This window comes from Mobula hypostoma, chromosome 15 (assembly GCF_963921235.1).
Source record: "Mobula hypostoma chromosome 15, sMobHyp1.1, whole genome shotgun sequence".
NCBI lineage: Eukaryota > Metazoa > Chordata > Chondrichthyes > Myliobatiformes > Myliobatidae > Mobula > Mobula hypostoma.
Window position 1 is genome coordinate 21,343,610 of NC_086111.1, and position 19,007 is coordinate 21,362,616.

Consider the following 19,007-nt stretch of genomic DNA (forward strand, 5'->3'; position numbering starts at 1 on the left):
GCACTAGCGGCAATTTATAGTAATCCCGGGGAGTAAACGGATAATACCAGGGGGCATAATTTTAAGGTGATTGGAGGAAAGTATAGGGAGGATGTCAAAGGTACGTTTTTTACACAGAGAGTGGTGAGTGAATGGAACACCCTACCAGGGGAGGTGGTAGAGGCAGGTATGATAGAGAAATTTCAGAAACTCTTAGACAGGCACATGATAATAGAAAAATGGAGGGCTATGTAGGAGGGAAGGGTTAGGTTGATCTTAGAGTAGGTTAAAAGGGTGGCACAACAACGATGGCATAGGGACCTGTTCTGTTCTATGTTCTAATTAGGCTACCAATCTGCATACCTTCAGGACTTGGGAAGAAACTGGAGCACCCAGAGGAACCTCACATATTTTCAGGGAGAACATGCAGACTCCACACAGACAGTAACCACGGTCAGGATCAATCCTGTGAGGGAGCAGCACTGACTTGGGTGTCACTGTGATGCCCAACAGCAGAGTTCAGGCAAACAAGAGGACAGACGGACACCAACAATCCTGACTACAATACATTAACAGCTGGACATCCAAATAAACTGTGCAAAGACATTTTTGATCAGATATACTGTTGCTTCACTGTAAGGGCATCATGTGGTTTATGAGTCAAAAGCAGAAGCTATTTAAATAGATCAGGCAACAAAAGGGGAGCTGTTTCATTCCTGAGTGTATTTCACAGATATTTAAACAGAAGGCAGAAAGCAAACTGCAGGGAGATGCAACAGCATGACAGGAGTGGTAGCAGTAAGAAGAGTCTGTGTCCTGTCAAAGTTGTGAAGAGTAATAGCATAAAGAGGGGAAGGAATCAGTAACATGTGGATGCGATCTGGATGTTTCCATCCCAGGGTGAAAGGCACCAGTGCTGGATATAAACACAAGAGTTCCTGCAGTTGCTGGAAATCCAGAGCAACACACACAAAATACTGGAGGAACTCCAAGGACCACAAGGATGATTCGGGGGATGAAAGTGTTATACAAGGAACGTTTGATAGCTCTGTGTCTGTACTCGCTGGAATTTAGAAGGTTGAGGGGGGATCTCATTAAAACCTTCCGAATGTTGAAAGGCAAACAACAGGAATTCTGCAGATGCTGGAAATTCAAGCAACACACATCAAAGTTGCTGGTGAACGCAGCAGGCCAGGCAGCATCTCTAGGAAGAGGTACAGTCGACGTTTCAGGCTGAGACCCTTCGTCAGGACTAACTGAAGGAAGAGTTAGTAAGAGATTTGAAAGTGGGAGGGGGAGGGGGAGATCCAAAATGATAGGAGAAGACAGGAGGGGGAGGGATGGAGCCAAGAGCTGGACAGGTGATAGGCAAAAGGGATATGAGAGGATCATGGGACAGGAGGCCCAGGGAGAAAGACAAGGAGGGGGAACCCAGAGGATGGGCAAGGGGTATAGTCAGAGGAACAGAGGGAGAAAAAGGAGAGTGAGAGAAAGAATGTCTGTATTGTGACGACAAACCAAGTTATCAGAAGATTGATGCTGATGAGACAGATAAGTGAGACAATGGAGAAACATTCAAAATGCTAATAAGAGAGAAGAGAGAGATTAACAAGAAAGAAACACATTTCAGAATATTGACAGACCGGTTGCTTTGAACCTGAACTGTTTGAAGTTTGATGGACAGACGATACCCCAGCAGGGGGATAAAAAGAACAGGTTCGCTAAGGTACGACACACACCACAAGATCACGAGATAACGAGACCCTGGAAGAGCGGTGTGCCCCCACAAGTTGGTGGAGTTGGAGGTCTGGTTCGAGGCAACTGACCATAGACTGACAGGGTGAAAAGGGACAATCGGCGGGAACCTGGTGCGTGTTTCCACCCTTGCATGGGTGCTGGGTTCACCGTGGAAGAACGGTCGTATCCGGAACGGAGGGGTCACAGTTGGTGACCACAGAAAACATAAAAGGGTTCACCCGAAAGCTAACTGCGAAGAACATCAAAGGTCTGTTTGAATCAAAATTTGCATTTTCTCTCTCTCTCCAACAGCACAACAGCGATTACTGCGAACTGTACTCTGCGTAACTTCAGACTGATCATTTTACCCCTAGACTGCGATAGAGCTTGATTGATTCCTATTACCCTAGTTCTGTGTACATGTGTGTTTTATCATTGCTAACCTGTTGCATTTATATCCTTACGATTAGAGTACTGTGTTACTTATTTCCTTAATAAAACTTTATTAGTTTCTGTTAAACCAGACTCCAACTAAGTGGTCCATTTCTGCTGGTTTGGCAACCCAGTTACGGGGTACATAACATAAGTGGGACCTCGTCCGGGATTTTGAACGCCAAATTTGGAACTGGGTAAACTGATTGGGTTAAAATTCCCGAAAGAAAGAAAGGGCAAACAGCAGAATTAGAGATTGAGGAATTTCTAAAGGCGCCAACCTTGGAGGCATTAGAGGATGCCAGGAAATCAGAATTGGCAACTGTGGCCAAACGGCTGAATCTTTTTAAGGGGAAGTCGACAATGAGGAGAGTGGAGATGCACAGAGCTATCATAGAGCATTATATATCTAAAGGTGTGTTTCCCCAAGGGGAGCTGGAGATGGTATCTATGGGCAAACCTGGTGGAGAGGCGGTGCAGCTGCAGATAGAAAAATTGAGACTCGAGCACGAGTTCTGGGTAAGGCAGCTAGAACAAGAAGAGAAACAGTTAGAACGGCAGGAGATAGAGAGGCAGTTAGAGCGACAAGAGAGAGAGAAGCAGAAGGAAAGGGAATTTGAGCTAGAGAAGTTAAGGATGAAGCTAGCACAGGGGCCCACGCCGAACCAAAGTGAAGGGTTCAGGGCGACCCAGAAGGTTAGGCTGGTTCCCCCATTTGAGGAGGCCGATGTTGATCGGTACTTTCTACATTTTGAAAAAGTTGCTGCAAGTCAGGACTGGCCGAGGGATAAGTGGGCTGTTTTGCTTCAGAGCGTGCTTAAAGGAAAAGCTCAACAAGCTTACTCAGCTTTGAACACGGAAGATGCCCAGAGGTATGATGTGGTGAAAGAGGCCATACTCAGGATTTATGAGTTGGTCCGGAGGCATACCGGCAGAGGTTCTGGAATGCGAGGAAGCAGTGGGGCCGCACGTATTTAGAGTTTGCCTATGAGATGCAGATGTACTGTGAGCGTTGGTGTGCCTCGAAAGGGGTCAATGGGGATTATGACAGACTGCTACAGCTAATACTGATTGAGCAGTTTAAAGGTTGTGTCCCTGAAGGTATGAGGCCCTACCTAGATGACAGAGAGGCAGAAACCTTAGCCGCAACTGCTAAGTTAGCGGATGAATACGCGTTAACACACAAAGCGAAGTTTACCTCGAATAAAAGCTACCAGAAGAGTAGTCAAGAGGGCGGAGAGAGTCCACCAGAAAAGTCAGAAAGTAAGCCAGGGACTAGTGAGAAGGATAAGGAAGACAGGAAGCAGTTTGGTAGGAAGTCTCCTGGGGTCGTATGCTATAATTGTGGGAAAGCCGGTCACTTTGTGTCCAGGTGCTTTGCCCCAAAGAAGGAGACGGGGAAAGGAAAAACGATGGTTGACTGGCTGTATTGAACTGGCAAACAAACTGCTAAGGGGAGAAGAGGTCTGATAAAGTTCAGGAAGGGCGCGAGAAGTTTATCTCGGCTTGATTGGTGTTGGTGAAGGAGGGGTTAAACCCAGTTCCAGTACGGATCTGGATGGACACTGGGGCTTGTCAGTCATTGATCTTAAAGAGGGTGTTAGACTTTAGTTCTGAGACCCAGACTGGAGAGGTCAGGGTGATAAAAGGCATTGGGAAAGGGACTGAAGCAGTTCCTTTGCACCAGATACACCTAAAAAGCGTCTTGGTCTCCGGACCGGTCACGATAGGGGTGAGGCCCGAACTACCGATGGAAGACGTGGAGGTCTTACTCGGTAATGACCTTGCCGGCGGAAATGTGTTCTCAGCAGTAAAACTGACAAGCCAGCCTGCCAGCATTGAGGCCTTGCCCATGGACTCACAGGTTTATCCCGTTTGCGCAGTGACTCGGCGCATGTCCAGAAAGGCTGCCAAAGTGAATATAGATTTAGCGGAGACGTTTTTACCAGCCTTGTACCAGGAGGGGTTAGAAAGTGAGAAGGGGCGTAGTGAAACGGAAGTTGAGGTAGACTTATCATTAGCAAAGAAGGAAGTTATACAGGCACAGGAACGAGACGAGGAGCTGATGGTCTTGGTGGAGACAGCTCTCTCCGATGCAGAATTAAAAAGGGAGCCAGTGGGCTATTATGTGAAGGAGGGAGTACTAAGGAGGAAATGGAGACCAAGTACCGTGCCCGCAGATGAGGAATGGGGGGTGGTGCCGAAAATTTATGGGGATGAGATTTTTAACCTGGCCCCCAAGATACCCCTCGGTGGACATTTTGGGGTAAGGAAAATAGTCGATAGAATTATGAAAGAGTTTTACTGGCCGCACAGGAGGAAGGATGCTATTGACTGTTGTAGACGTGAGCTAACACCGTTACAGACTATTGATATGCTAACAGCTTGCCACGATAAGAGAGCAGACCTAGTCGGTGTTATCACGAAAATTAATGAGGCTAGGGTACCACACGTATGTCTGGATGTCCCGAGGCGATGCAAAGAACCGGTATGTGGTAAACAACAGGAATTCTGCAGATGCTGGAAATTCAAGCAACACACATCAAAGTTGCTGGTGAACGCAGCAGGCCAGGCCACACATTTTAATTCCACATCCCATTCCCATTCTGACATGTCTATCCACGGCCTCCTCTACTGTAAAGATGAAGCCACACTCAGGTTGGAGGAACAACACCTTATATTCCGTCTGGGTAGCCTCCAACCTGATGGCATGAACATCGACTTCTCTAACTTCCGCTAATGCCCCACCTCCCCTTCGTACCCCATCCGTTATTTATTTTTATACACACATTCTTTCTCTCACTCTCCTTTTTCTCCCTCTGTTCCTCTGACTATACCCCTTGCCCATCCTCTGGTTCCCCCCCTCCTTTTCCTTCTCCCCGAGCCTCCTGTCCCATGATCCTCTCGTATCCCTTTTGCCAATCACCTGTCCAGCTCTCAGCTCTATCCCTCCCCCTCCTGTCTTCTCCTATCATTTTGGATCTCCCCCTCCCCCTCCCACTTTCAAATCTCTTACTAACTCTTCCTTCAGTTAGTCCAGACGAAGGGTCTCGGCCTGAAACGTCAACTGTACCTCTTCCTAGAGATGCTGCCTGGCCTGCTGCGTTCACCAGCAACTTTGATATGTGCAGCCGGTACATGGTGTTGTTGTCACATCAGGTCAGCCTAGTACGCAACACCCCTACAAGATGATTAACTCAGTGACAAAAGGGCAAAGGAACGCAGAAGTGTATATTGATGATTTAGTGGTCTGGAGTGACACGTGGGAGGAGCACATTGTGGGAGTAGAGGAACTGTTTAAAAAGCTGGCTGAAGCCAGCCTGACAGTGAACCTCGCAAAAAGTGAATTCAGCCATGCGAAGGTCACTTATATGGGATTTGTGGTAGGACAGGGGCAGCTGGCTCCGATGCAGGCTAAGGTGCGGGCTATCTCTGAAGTCCCCACCCCGACAGACAAGAGAGCCCTGAGAAGGGTCTTGGGGATGGTGGGGTACTATGGGAAGTTTTGCAAAAAAAAACTTTGCGGATATTACCCTCCCTCTTACTAAGGTCTTGCAAAGAATGCGAAGTTTGTGTGGGACGGCCTTTGCTATATTTGTCCGGGATGGAAACCACTAATAATTTACACTGATCACAACCCATTAGTGTTTTTGGCCGCTATGAAGGATAAAAACAAAAGGTTGCTAAGTTGGAGCCTGGTCTTAGAGGATATTAAAACAACACATATAAAAGAAACGGAAAATGTGATCGCTGTCGGTCAAGGTGTTGACAACTTAAAGTTCTCTGTATTAGCCAAATAGCTGATGACCCTATATATTAGTGTGTATCCAATAATGTATTCATGCTCATAATTTTTACTCCGGTAAAAATCCTTTGAAGGATAGGAGTGTAATGACAAACCAAGTTATCAGAAGATTGATGCTGATGAGAGAGATAAGTGAGACAATGGAGAAACATTCAAAATGCTAATAAGTGAGAAGAGAGAGATTAACAAGAAAGAAACACATTTCAGAATATTGACAGACCGGTTGCTTTGAACCTGAACTGTTTGAAGTTTGATGGACAGGCGATACCCCAGCTGGGGGATAAAAAGAACAGGTTCGCTAAGGCACGACGTACACCACGAGATCACGAGATAACGAGACTCTGGAAGAGCAGTGTGCCCCCACAAGTTGGTGGAGTTGGAGGTCTGGTTCGAGGCAACCGACCATAGACTGACAGGGTGAAAAGGGACGATTGACAGGAATCTGGTGTGTGTCCGCCCTTGCCTGGGTGCCGGGTTCACTGCGGAAGAACGGTTGTATCCGGAACGGAGGGGTCACAGTCAGAGACCACAAAAGACATAAAAGGGTTCGCCCGAAAGCTAACTGCGAAGAACATCAAAGGTCTGTTTGAATCAAAATTTGCATTCTCTCTCTCTCTCTCCAACGGCACAACAGCGATCACTGCGAATTGTACTAAGCTGACCTGAACTCTGCGTCACTTCAGACTGATCATTTTACCCCTAGACTGCGATAGAGCTTGTTTGATTCCTATTACCCTAGTTCTGTGTACATGTGTGTTTTATCATTGCTAACCTGTTGCATTTATATCCTTACGATTAGAGTACTGTGTTACTTATTTCTTTAATAAAACTTTATTAGTTTCTGTTAAACCAGACTCCAACTAAGTGGTCCATTTCTGCTGGTTTGGCAACCCAGTTACGGGGTACGTAACAGTATATAAATAAATAACAGATGGGGTACGAGGGGGAGATGCGGCATTAGTGGACATTAGAGAAGTCAACATTCATGCCATCAGGTTGGAGGCTACCCAGACGGAATATAAGGTGTGGCTTCATCTTTACAGTAGAGGAGGCCGTGGATAGACATGTCAGAATGGGAGTGGGATGTGGAATTAAAATGTGTGGCACTGGGAGATCCCGCTTTCTCTGGCGGACAGAGCGTAGATGTTCAGCAAAGCAGTCTCCCAGTCTGCGTCGGGTCTCGCCAATATATAGAAAGCCACATTGGGAGCACCGGACCCAGTATATCACCCCAGCCGACTCACAGGTGAAGTGTCGCCTCACCTGAAAGGACTGTCTGGGGCAATAAATGGTGGTAAGGGAGGAAGTGTAAAGACATGTGTAGCACTTGTTCCACTTACAAGGATAAGCGCCAGGAGGGAGATGAGTGGGGAGGGATGGGGGGATGGGGGGACGAATGGACAAGGGAGTCGCGTAGGGAGCGATCCCTGTGGAAAGCAGGGGGGAGGAGAAGGGAAAGATGTGTTTAGTGGTGGATCCCGTTGGAGGTGGCGGAAGTTACAGAGAATAATATGTTGGACCCGGAGGCTGGTGGGGTGGTAGGTGAGGACAAGGGGAACCCTATTCCTAGTGGGGTGGCGGGAGGATGGAGTGAGAGCGGATGTGCGTGAAATGGGGGAGATGCATTTGAGAGCAGAGTTGATGGGGGAGGAAGGGAAGCTCCTTTCTTTAAAAAAGGAGGACATCTCCCTCGTCCTGGAATGAAAAGCCTCATCCTGAGAGCAGATGCGGCAGAGACGGAGGAATTGCGAGAAGGAGATGGCATTTTTGCAAGAGACAGGGTGAGAAGAGGAATAGTCCAGATAGCTGTGAGAGTCAGTAGGCTTATAGTAGACATCAGTAGATAAGCTGTCTCCGGAGATAGAGACAGAAAGATCTAGAAAGGGGAGGGAGGTGTCAGAAATGGACCAGGTAAACTTGAGGGCAGGGTGAAAGTTGGAGGCAAAGTTAATAAAGTCAACGAGCTCAGCATGCGTGCAGGAAGCAACGCCAATGCAGTCGTCGATGTAGAGAAGGAAAAGTGGGGGACAGATACCAGAATAGGTACGGAACATAGATTGTTCCACAAAGCCAACAAAAAGGCAGGCATAGCTAGGACTCATACGGGTGCCCATAGCTACACCTTTAGTTTGGAGGAAGTGGGAGGAGCCAAAGCAGAAATTATTAAGAGTCAGGACTAATTCCGCTAGACGGAGCAGAGTGGTGGTAGAGGGGAACTGATTAGGTCTGGAATCCGAAAAGAAGCGGAGAGCTTTGAGACCTTCCTGATGGGGGATGGAAGTATATAGGGACTGGACATCCATGGTGAAAATAAAGCGGTGGGGGCCAGGGAACTTAAAATCTTCAAAAAGTTTAAGAGCGTGAGAAGTGTCACGAACATAGGTAGGAAGGGATTGAACAAGGAGGGATAAAACCGTGTCGAGGTATGCAGAAACGAGTTCGGTGGGGCAGGAGCAAGCTGAGACAATAGGTCTGCCAGGACAGGCAGGTTTGTGGATCTTGGGTAGGAGGTAGAAACGGGAAGTGCGAGGTGTGGGAACTATAAGGTTGGTAGCAGTGGATGGGAGATCCCCTGAGCAGATAAAGTTGGTGATGGTGTGGGAGACAATGGCCTGGTGCTCCTTAGTGGGGTCATGATCGAGGGGTAAATAAGAGGAGGTATCCGCGAGTTGTCGCTGTGCCTTGGCAAGGTAGAGGTCACTGCGCCAGACTACAACAGCACTCCCCTTATCGGCGGGTTTAATAGTTAGGTTAAGATTAGTGCAGAGGGAGTGGAGAGCAGAGCATTCCGAAGGAGTGAGGTTGGAATGGGGATAAGGTGCGGTGAAGTCGAGACGGTTAATGTCCCGTCGGCAGTTAGCAATAAAGAGATCCAGAGCAGGCAGAAGACCAGAGCGGGGTGTCCATGAAGAAGAGGAGGGTTGAAGACGGGAGAAGGGGTCATCGATGGGGGTGGAAGAGTCCTTGCCAAAGAAGTAGGCTCGGAGACAGAGACGGCGGAAGAAGAGTTCCGCACCATGGCGAACATGGAACTCGCTGAGGTGTGGGTGAAGGAGGACGAAGCTGAGGCCCTTACTGAGGACAGAGCGTTCTGCCTCCGACAGTTGAAGATCAGAGAGGATGGTAAAGACCCGGCACGGAGAGAGCTGGGATCAGAGGGGGGAGGGGGGAGGCTGGGGGTGTCAATGGAGAGGGGAGGGTTGGGGTGAGAGGAAGATGGAGCCTCTGAGTGCCCAGGAGCTGACGATGGGACCTGAGGGAGATGGGATTGCAGTGTATTGGTAGGGGAAGGGGAGACGGGAGTCACAATAGCAGCACGTAAAGACCCGGCCTGGAGAATGTTGAACTGCCTAGACGTGTTAGATGTGGAAAGGATGTTTCCCATGGTGGGGAAGTCTAGGACAAGAGGGCACAGCCTCAGGATAGAGGGACGTCCATTTAAAACAGAGATGCGGAGAAATTTCTTTCGTCAGAGGGTGGTGAATTTGCGGAATTTATTACCTGTGAAGGCTAGCAGGATGTTATCATTTATTGTAAATTAAATTGAATAGTAAAGATAGAAAAGTAGAGAGCTTTTGTTTCGGTTATGTAGTATGTTAACGAGACTACAGTTGGGGTACAATGGACAATATCACAACGTAGAACATCAGCCCACTGTGTCTCCGACGAAACATGATGCCAAATGAAACTAAATTTCTTCTGCCTTTACACGATCCATATCCTCATATTCCCTGCACGTGCATGCGTCTATCTGACCATCTCTGAGCATCACTATTGTGTCTGCCTCTACCACCACCCAGCAGCCCATTCCCAATACCTACCACTCGCTATGTAAAAATCCTGTCCCACATATCCCTAACTCTGCCCCCCACACCTTAAATGCATGTCCTCTAACATTTGACATTTATTATTTATTCTGAGATGCCTAGGTGTGTCGGAGGTGTCCAGGGAGGGGTAGCAACTCTGGTGAGGGAGCTTGTCGTGTCCATTCTGGGGCAGCTCACTCACCTTTGGGTCCTGCCAGACACTCAGCTCTCACCTGTGGCTCTAAGTAGCACAGCGGCCACACCCCGGTACAGCGCTTTGACAGGTAGGCTAGACCAGGTGGAGGTAGCAGGAGGATCTCATACTCCGGAGGGGTAGAGACATGCCCGTCCTAGCATGTGAAGCCAGCTCTGGCGGACTGGTTGGATGAGATCAGCAGTGAGATCCAACAGCCAAGAAGGGTCTCCAACGCTCTGTGGAGAGTGAGGAGCATGACAACGCAGAGAAGGTGTCATGGTCACCTTCTGCAACCTGGGATGTCCTAGTTTGTGATAACCATTCATACCACTGAAAGCGGATTTCCAAGGTCAACAGAGTGGAACTACCCCAGTGCCATGACTATTCCGCTTTAAACTCTCTCCCACACACGTCTCCTGTCAGTGTTGAAGACAACAGACAGCCATCACAATTGGGTTTGACCAATTTACCTGAATTTTGTTATGAAGAAAGTTGATGAGGTAATGTAATTGGCTTAATAGTTTTTGATGGACTGTTAACCATGCATGATCTGACTTTGGGTGCTTTGCTGTTGCTTGCATGGTGGATGGTGGGAATGCTGATGTTTCATGCTAGAATAAGAGGGGACAGGGGAGGGAGAGAGGGAGGGGAAGGGAAGGGAGAGGGTTGATACTTTAGCTGCTGCTTGTGTATCGGAGGGCGGCAGGAGGCTCTGGGGTTCTTACATTTTTTTCTGTCGTTTATTCTTTTGGGGGTATTCTTCGGTTTCAAGATTGCCTATGATGAGTAAAAATTTCAGGTTGTAATACATTCTCTGATATTAAATGAACTATTGAATTATTGCACAGTGATGTACTCCAAAGATATGGCCACCACTGCTGACCCGCCAACTGGAGAGTGCAGTGATTAAGGGTCGAAACACTCTGTGAAGGTTGGGCACCACCTAACAACATCTGCTCCTGGCCAAAAGCTACGGTTACCGCATCAGGCAACTGAAGAAAGCACCCTGGATTATGATGGAAGTGTATCACTCTGAAACACCACGAGAGAGATGGAAATCAAACAAGGAAGCCTGGGTGACAACTGGTGTTTTTCAAAGTTGGTTTGTTTCACATTTTTCCAGCAATGAAGCGATATTGTGAGGAGCATGACCTTGAACTTAAAACATTGTTGGTACCTAATAATGCCCCAGGCCACCCTGAGAATCTTGACACACTTTGGGCCTGCATTCCTGTAGAAGTGGTTTACCTTCCACCTAACACCACTTCATCACCCCAACCAAGGGGTAACATCAAATTTTAAAGTCTACTACCTTCGTCACACATTCAAGCAACCTGCAGAGGAAACAAAAGGTCAAGACAAACAATCCATCAGGCAATTTTGGAACATCTATAACGTCATGAAAGCTGTGGACAATATCAAAGCAGCCTGGAATGAAGTAACTTCAAACTGCATAAGCGGAGTGTGGAGGAAGCTATGGCCAGAAGCATGCAATGACATCCTAGGATTTCAGGCAGAACCAGTCATCCAAAACGTCATTGAACTAGCCAATGAACTGGGATTAGACGATGCTGTTGAAAAGTTACTGCATTCTCATGGTGAGAGCCTTTATAACGAAGAGCTTTGAGAATTGGCAGATCAATGTATCCTGGGTGAATCTGAGGACACAGGTGAAAAAAACACCAGCAAGAAATCGATAATGACCCTGACTGGGAGCGAAGCGGTAAGGTAAACAGAGGTGTTCTTGACATGATTCTCTGCTACCGAGAACTGCTTTATGGAGGAAATTTAAGAAAAAGCAGTCAAATCACAAAGCCAAAGTTAAAAGACCCACAGCCTGCACCACCCCCCCCCCCCAGATGTAACCACCATCCACTTCCCGCTGCTGCTGTGATGTGTTGCTGCCCCACTGATGTACAGGTCAGGCCTATTTGCATATTTGTTACTGCACAAATCACTGTGCACACATAAAATAATGCATCATGTATCTCCTATACAATCAGGCACACATGTCCACTTACACAGATTTGCATAGCGCTCCACCTCCAAGGAACGCATCCTCAGCGTTAAGCGGGGCCTGAGGATGCTGTGGTGCGTTTGGAATTTGCTGTGTGCGTTGGTCAGGGCACAACATCAGAATCAGAATCAGGTTTATTATCACCGGCAAGTGTCATGAATTTGTTAACTTAGCAGCAGCAGTTCAAGGCAATACATAATATAGAGTAAATAAATTACAGAATATGTATATTGAAAAGATTAAAATCGTGCAAAAACAGAAATAATATATATTGAACAAGTGAGGTAGTGTTCATGGGTTCAATGTCCATTTAGGAATCGGATGGCAGAGGGGAAGAAGCTGTTCCTGAATCGCTGAGTGTGTGCCTTCAGGCTTCTGTACCTCCTACCTGATGGTAACAGTGAGAAAAGGGCATGTCCTGGGTGCTGCGGGTCCTTAATAATGGACGCTGCATTTCTGAGACACCGCTCCTTGAAGATGTCCTGGGTACTTTGTAGGCTAGTACCCAAGATGGAGCTAATTAAATTTACAACCCTCTGCTGCTTCTTTCAGTGCTGTGCAGAAGCCCCCCACCCCCCACACAGCCTGTCAGAATGCTCTCCACAGTACAAGTTTTTGAGTGTATTTGTTGAGATGCCAAATCTCTTCAAACTCCCAATGAAGTAGAGTCGCTTTCTAAACAACATGCAACAAAAAACAACATTCAACAAAAAATAACATTGAACAATTATAAAGAATGAATTCTAGTAAAGTATGGATATGGAATAAAATATGCATAAATATATAAATACCAACATATAATTACACCATAAACAGTATTATATAAACAAGAGAAAATCTGCAATGCTGGAAATCAAAGCAACACACACAAAATGCTGGAGGAACTCAGCAGGCCAGGCAGCATCTATGGAAAAGAGTACAGTTGATGTTTTGGGCCGAGACTCTTCATCAGGACTGAAGATAAAAAGACGAGGAGTCAGAGTAAGAAGGTGGGGGGAGGGGGGGAGGTTTGAAGTAAAGAGCTGGGAAGTTAATTGGTGAGAGAGATACAGAGCTCGAGAAGGGGGAATCTAAATAGAAGAGGACAGAGGCCATGGAAGAAAGAAAAGGGGGAGGAGCACCAGAAGGAAGTGATGGACAGGTAAGGAGATAAGGTGAGAAAGGGAATTGGGAATGGGGAATGGTGAAGGGAGTGGGGCATTACCAGAAGTCCAAGAAATCAATGTTCATGCCATCAGGTTGGAGGCTACCCAAGTGGAATATAAGGTGTTGCTCCACCAACCTGAGTGTGGCCTCATTAACAGCAGAGGAGGCCATGGACTGACATTTCGGAATGGGAATGGGAAGTGGAATTTAAATGGGTGGCCACAGAGAGATCCTGCTTTTTCTGATGGACCGAGTGTAGGCACTCAGCGAAGCAGTCTCTAAATCTACGTCGGGTCTCACCGATATCCAGGATGCCACACCGGGAGCACCGGATACAGCAGGTGACCCCAACAGACTCACAGGTGAAGTGTCTCCTCACCTGGATTAACTACCTGAGGGAAGAAAAATATAAGCTAGCATGAAGGTTTTGTTTTTGTAGCCCTCTAGTGTTTTCCAGAAGAGAGCTTTTGGAAGAGGCACCAGATAGTAACATAACACAAAAAGGTGAAAATGATGGAAAATTGTAATTAAATTCAGGAGGACATAGCAACGCTGGTGTAATGTGCAGAAAGTGTCTGATTTATTCAGAAGGTGGATATCACTACCTAGGCCAGCAATGAAATCCCATCCCTAATTATTCTGCAGAAGGATGTTGAGGAGCTACCTGCGTGAACCATTGTGGTCTGTCTGGTAGAGTTGCTGGTGGGGAGGCAGTTCCAGGATTTAGAACAGGCAACAAAATCTATCAATTCAACAACATTTCCAAACCAGGATAGGGTGCAACTTGGAAGGAACTGGCTGGTAGTGGCGTTCTCCTTGATGGTGAGTAGCTGAAGTGCATTTTATAACAATGGTGATGCAGGGTCCTGCACAGGACGCCAAGTAGCTCTTCTATCCTGAAGAGTTCTTTGAGGGTGGAGCAAAGTTAACACACCGCTAAACGGTGACTCCTTTCCTTGTATCTTCAGAAATAACTCTATTTCTATCTTTGATATCTCTTTTTTCCCTTTTCAAGGTTCTTTTGAAGACCCTGACTTGGAGTTACTCTCTGACCTCGGTTCTTCGTGGGAATGGGACCTGCTCTCAAGCCTGACGACCGGACACTTTTTGCTATGCTAAGGACACGGCCTGGAAGATAAGTGCATCTTCAGGGTGCCAGATTTTTGTGGCTCTGGAGACGGGCTGATTCAAGGCCGGTGCCCTTGTCTGAGGCGTCGCGGGAGAACATGGGACATTGTGAGCCATGAGTCCAGAGACCTGAGCCTTTCCGGGGCGGATTCTCCGACAGAGCTCAGAAAAAGTGACGCAACAGACTTTTAACATCATAAATCAGCGAGTTGTTTATTATGTCTCGCCTCTCACGATGAAGTGGGGACACCTCTTTTTCCACTATTAGGGAGAGAGAGAGCCTGTGGTATGTCAAACTAATGGGTGAATGAGCAGTATTTGGGGCACTACAAGTCTGAGTCTTTATTAATGCTTTGCTGCATGCTTGAGTGCTCGGTGGAGGGCCTTGATGCTTTTTTGCTGGTGAGGAGAGGGGGGAACTTGTTGCCTTGCTGCTGCTTGTGTGTGGGGTGGGGGAGCTGGGGAGGACTTCGGGGTTCTAATGTTTAACTGTCGTTTCTTCTTTGGGGCACTCCTCTGTTTTCATGGATGTTTGTGAAGAAAAAGAATTTCAGGATTTATATTGTATACGTTTCTCTGACATTAAATGTACCTATTGAAACCTACTGAGCTGCACTCATTTGGGCAAAACAGAAGAATTCCATCACATTCCTGATTTGTGCCCAGCTGCCGATCTGCTCTTTAGATTAAAGATAATGAAGAGAAGAGTGAAGTGATACAATTCAGTGAGAAGAATGAACAGAAACGCAGTGGCACAGCCAGTAGAGCTGCTGCCTCACAGGGCCGGAGACCGGGGTTCAGTCCTGACCTCGGATGCTGTGTGTGCGGAACCTGCCCGTAACCGCGTGGGTCCCCTCCCCTCCCCCCCCCCCCCGGATGCTCCAGTGTCTCCTCATGTCAAAGGTATCTGGTTTGATTGGCTGCTGCAAATTGCCCCCAGTCTATCGGTAAGCGGTAGAATCTGGTGAGACACAAGAGAGTGCAGATGCTGGAACCTGGAGCAACACACAAAAGGCTGGAAGAACACGATGGTCAGTCGATGTTTCAGACTGAGACTGAGATGGTCAGTTGACGTTTGGAATCTGGGAGGACTTGATGAGGATCGAAAATGGGATTAATATAAGATCACGGTTGATGTCAGTATTGAGTTGTGGGCTGTAAGAACTGCCTCTGTGCTGTAACTCTCTATTACTCCAACACTATATTATTTGAAGAGTATGACAAGGGTCTGAAGTTGAGAAAGCTGAATGGAGGATGCTTTATGTATAACAAAAACACACGGTACAAAAGTCAGAAAGTTATATTTTATATCTCTGTCATTCACTGATAAGACTCCATCTGGAGCACTGTGGCCAATTCTAGACATCACACTTCTTTGAATAATGTCAACATCCACAGACAATGCTCTGAAGGTTACTACAGAAGTGACAATGGTGAAAAACTTCAGTTGTTTGGAGAAGGAGTGGAGGTACTGACATCATTCTACTTGTAGTCAAGTAGAGAGGTTTGATCAAATGTTTCAAATCACAGAATGACGCTTGAAAAAGGAGTATCTAATCCCATTAGTGGAATAATTGTGTAGGTTTGGCACGTTGCCTGAAACTTGGACAAACTTCTATAGATGCACAGTGTAGAGTATCTTAATTGGTTGCAACATTTCCTCTCATGGAAGCACCAATGTCCAGGAATGGAAAAGACTTCAGGAAGTGGTGAATACAGCCCAGTCCATCATTGGCAAATCCCTCCCACCACAGAGCTGCAAAAGACACAGCATCTATCATCAAGGACTCCCACCATCTAGAACATGTTCTCTTCTCACTTCTACCCTTGGGAAAGAGGTACAGGAGCCTTAGCTCCTGCACCACCAGATTCAGGAACAGTTAATCCTTACAACCATCAGGTTCTTGAACCGACTGGGTAACATCACTCACCAAAACTCTGATCTGATTCCACAATCGACAGATTCATTTTCAAGGAATCCCCAACTCATAGTCTCAGTATTTTTTGCTAGTTCGAGCCTCAGCTGTGGCAGCGTGTTTGTGTCCTTGAGCAAGGCACTTAACCACACATTGCTCTAGCATCTACACCCCACACAGACTTCCAATCTGTGCCTTGTAAGGCATGAAAATGCCCGATGCAGGCCTCTCATGGTCTGAGCTGATGTTTCCTCCTTATCTTCTTTTACACATTGGCTATTTGTCAGTCTTTGTTTATGTATATTTTTTCATAAATTACATTGTATTTCTTTATTTTCCTGTAAGTACTTGTAAGGAAATAAATCTCAAGGTATATGGTAACATATACATCCCTCGACAATAAATTTACTTTGAACTTTGATATTGTACCTCATTTAGGACTGCACCTACCTTACTTGTTCCACACACAGATGACCTCTTTGGTCCTTAAGTAGACCCACTCTTTCTCTGTTCACCCTCTTGTTCCTGATATATCTGACCATAAAGGGCAGTGGAGGGAGATGCAGTAATATATTCCAAAGGGCATTTGGATAATTATTATTACTATTATTATTATTGTTACAGAGATTCAGCACAGACCAGGTCTTTCAGTCCTTTGAGCCACATCACCCAGCAATCCCCTGATTTAATCCTAGTCTAATTGCAGGACAATTTACAAAGACCAATTAACCTATCAACCAGTACACCTTTGGACTGTGGGTGGAAACCAGAGCACCCAGAGGAAACCCACGCAGTCATAGGGAGAACGTACAAGTTCCTTACAGGCAGTAGTGGGATTTAAACCCCAATCACCTGTACTGTAAAGCACTGTGCTAATCACTATGCTACCGTGCCCCGCGACACAAGCAGGTGATGTAGACTGAGGGATAGGACTAGGGGAAAGGGCAGAGGCGGGAGGAGGAAGGTACTGCCTCCTTAACGGATCCAGCAGCAGACAATGATACCCCGGTGCTGATTATTCTTTCTTTTGTCGTCCACTCCTCTCTCGCCTCCCACTAAATATTGATCCAGGAAAGCATTCACATACAGGCAACCAGGCTAGAGAATTGTGTGTCAATAATGAAATTATTTACTATTATACATCAGTATAATTCTCAGAGTGGGCAGGCTCACGGCAAAGAAGCAATTCAGCCCACCGAGACCATGAGCTTCCTCTGGAAGTGTAACCAGAATGTGTGATTGAAACCGCCAATGTTAAATTACACTGACGTTGCAGAGTCATAGTGCGATACTGCACAGAAACAGGCCTTGAGCACACCAAATTCATGCCAGCCATCAATTACTAATCCCATTTATCTCTGCTTAGTCTTCTATGTCTTGGTAATTCAAACGCTTGTCTGAATAGTTATTAAACGTTGTGAGAGTACCAACCAACATCCCCTGAGGCAGATTCCAACCAGCAATTCTTCCTAAAATCCCTTCTGAACTTCTTAAACACTTTTTAAATCTGTAACCGTCCAATTTAAGACACCTCTGCTGGAGAATAATTCTGTCAATTGCCCACATAACTTTGTATACTTTGGCACATTATCCCCTCAGCCTCCTGAACTTAATTTACAAAGTTATCTTGTTGTCTTATGAAGATAGGTTGCGGTCGAGTGAGCCAGGGACTTTGTCCTTTGGAGTGAAGGAGGATGAGAGGTGACTTGATGATAAGAGACATAAATCGAGACATGTTCCCAGGGCAGAAATGGCTGATACCAGGGGGCATTATTTTGATGTGATTGGAGGGAAGTATAGCCCGGGGGCGGGGGGGGGGGGGAATGTCAGAGGTAAGTTCTTTACTCAGAGAATGGCGAGTGTATGGAATGCACTGCCAGGGATGGTGATAGAGGCAAATATATTAGGAACATTTAAGAAACTCAGATAGGCACATGGATGATAGAAAACGGAGGGCTATGTAGGAGGGAAGGATTAGACTGATTTTAGAGTAAGTTAAAGTCAGCACAACAGCATGTCCCAAAGGGCATCTACCCTTCCGTAATCTTCTATGTTCTATGTTCTTATCTACCAATTTCACTGAAGCACAGTGAATGGCTGTAAAAGTCAATCGGCCAAATCAAAGTTTAAAAAGTTCAAAGTATTTTTTAATCAAAGTACATACACGTATACTACCTTGACATATATTCATTTTCTTGTAGTCATTTACTGGAAAAAAGAAAGCATTTCACGGTACCTTGCTCACTGAGTAGACAGCCAGTATCATTTTCCCAGGGTCGAAATGCCTAATACTAGAGGGCACACATTTAAGGTGAGATGGGGTTGTTCAAAGGAGATGTGCAGGGCAGGTTTTCTTACACAGACAGTGTCTGGAAAGTGCTGCAAGAGATGGGCATTGACCAGATGACCAACAGAGGCATTTAAGGGGTGTTAAACAGGCACATGGGTAGGCAGAGATTTGAGGGATATTGACCATGGGCCAAAGGACCTATTCTAGGTTCTCTAATCTATCTGTCTATCTATCTATCTGTTTATTGAGATACACTGCAAAGTAGGGCCTTCCAGCCCTTCAAGACACACTGCCTAGCAATCCCCTGATTTAAATCCTGGCCTAATCACAGAGCAATTTATAATGACCAACTAACCTATCAACCAGTACGTATTTGGACTGTGGGAGGAAACTGGAGCACCCGGAGGAAACCCACGCAGTCATGGGGAAAATGTACAGACAGTGGTGGGAATTGAACCCAGATCACTGGTAGTGTAATTAGGAGAAATGTAGATAATTCACAACCACTGACATTGAGTTGGGGTTTCGCCTTAGGAAGCTGGTCTGATGTGATGA

General features: G+C 46.4%; 1 long non-coding RNA gene across 1 annotated transcript in view; it reads right to left on the reverse strand.

Annotated features, from left to right (window-relative positions):
- Nucleotides 1-11,267: 11,267 nt before the first annotated feature.
- The window catches only part of LOC134357171 (uncharacterized), a 68,547-nt gene continuing 60,807 nt past the window's right edge, over nucleotides 11,268-19,007 (reverse strand). The window contains exon 3 of the long non-coding RNA XR_010020529.1: nucleotides 11,268-11,289. This is a non-coding gene — a long non-coding RNA (uncharacterized LOC134357171). The remainder of the gene's footprint in view (nucleotides 11,290-19,007) is intronic.